The sequence below is a fragment of the Triticum aestivum genome, chromosome 5A (genome assembly GCF_018294505.1).
Source record: "Triticum aestivum cultivar Chinese Spring chromosome 5A, IWGSC CS RefSeq v2.1, whole genome shotgun sequence".
Classification (NCBI taxonomy): Eukaryota; Viridiplantae; Streptophyta; class Magnoliopsida; order Poales; family Poaceae; genus Triticum; species Triticum aestivum.
The window spans coordinates 559250462-559252385 of NC_057806.1; positions in this window are offsets into that span (position 1 = coordinate 559250462).

The following is a 1924-nucleotide window of genomic DNA, read 5'->3' on the forward strand; positions in this document are numbered from 1 at the left end:
GAATCTCGAACGTAATATTACACATATTCATAGTGTGAATACCAAAAGATGTAAAGTTGATAACGATAGTCCCACATACTTGTGGCACTGCCGCCTTGGTCACATTGGTGTCAAGCGCATGAAGAAGCTCCATGCTGATGGACTTTTAGAGTCTCTAGATTATGAATCGTTTGACACATGCGAGCCATGCCTCATGGGCAAGATGACCAAGACTCCATTCTCCGGAACAATGGAGCGAGCGACCAACTTGTTGGAAATCATACATACTGATGTGTGCGGTCCAATGAGCGTTGAGGCTCGCGGAGGATATCGTTATGTTCTCACTCTCACTGATGACTTGAGTAGATATGGGTATGTCTACTTAATGAAACACAAGTCTGAGACCTTTGAAAAGTTCAAGGAATTTCAGAATGAGGTAGAGAATCAACGTGACCGAAAGATAAAGTTCCTACGATCAGATCGTGGGGGAGAATATTTAAGTCACGAATTTGGTACACACTTAAGGAAATGTGGAATCGTTTCACAACTCACACCGCCTGGAACACCTCAGCGTAACGGTGTGTCCGAACGTCGTAATCGCACTCTATTGGATATGGTGCGGTCTATGATGTCTCTTACCGATTTACCGCTATCATTTTGGGGATACGCTCTAGAGACAGCTACATTCACTTTAAATAGGGCTCCGTCTAAATCCGTTGAGACGACACCGTATGAATTATGGTTTGGGAAGAAACCTAAGCTGTCGTTTCTAAAAGTTTGGGGATGCGATGCTTATGTCAAGAAACTTCAACCTGAGAAGCTCGAACCCAAGTCGGAAAAATGCGTCTTCATAGGATACCCTAAGGAAACCATTGGGTATACCTTCTACCTAAGATCCGAAGGCAAGATCTTTGTTGCCAAGAACGGACTCTTTCTGGAGAAAGAGTTTCTCTCGAAAGAAGTAAGTGGGAGGAAAGTAGAACTTGATGAAGTATTACCTCTTGAACCGGAAAAGGGCACAACTCAAGAAAATGTTCCTGAGGTGCCTGCACCGACTAGAGAGGAAGTTAATGATGATGATCAAGATACTTCTGATCAAGCTCCTGCTGAAATTCGAAGGTCCACAAGGACACGTTCCGCACCAGAGTGGTACGGCAACCCTGTCTTGGAAATCATGTTGTTAGACAACGGTGAACCTTCGAACTATGAAGAAGCGATGGCGGGCCCGGATTCCGACAAATGGCTAGAAGCCATGAAATCCGAGATAGGATCCATGTATGAAAACGAAGTATGGACTTTGACTGACTTGCCCGTTGAACGGCGAGCCATAGAAAATAAATGGATCTTTAAGAAGAAGACAGACGCGGATGGTAATGTGACCATCTATAAAGCTCGGCTTGTCGCTAAGGGTTATCGACAAGTTCAAGGGGTTGACTACGATGAGACTTTCTCACCGGTAGCGAAGCTGAAGTCCGTCCGAATTATGTTAGCAGTTGCCGCATTCTTCGATTATGAGATATGGCAAATGGATGTCAAAACGGCATTCCTTAATGGTTTCCTTAAGGAAGAATTGTATATGATGCAGCCGGAAGGTTTTGTCGATCCTAAGAATGCTGACAAGGTGTGCAAGCTCCAACGCTCGATTTATGGGCTGGTGCAAGCATCTCGGAGTTGGAACATTCGCTTTGATGAGATGATCAAAGCGTTTGGGTTTATGCAGACTTATGGAGAAGCCTGCGTTTACAAGAAAGTGAGTGGGAGCTCCGTAGCATTTCTCATATTATATGTAGATGACATACTTTTGATGGGAAATGATATAGAACTTTTGGACAGCATTAAGGCCTACTTGAATAAGAGTTTTTCAATGAAGGACCTTGGAGAAGCTGCTTATATATTAGGCATCAAGATCTATAGGGATAGATCGAGACGCCTCATAGGTCTTTCA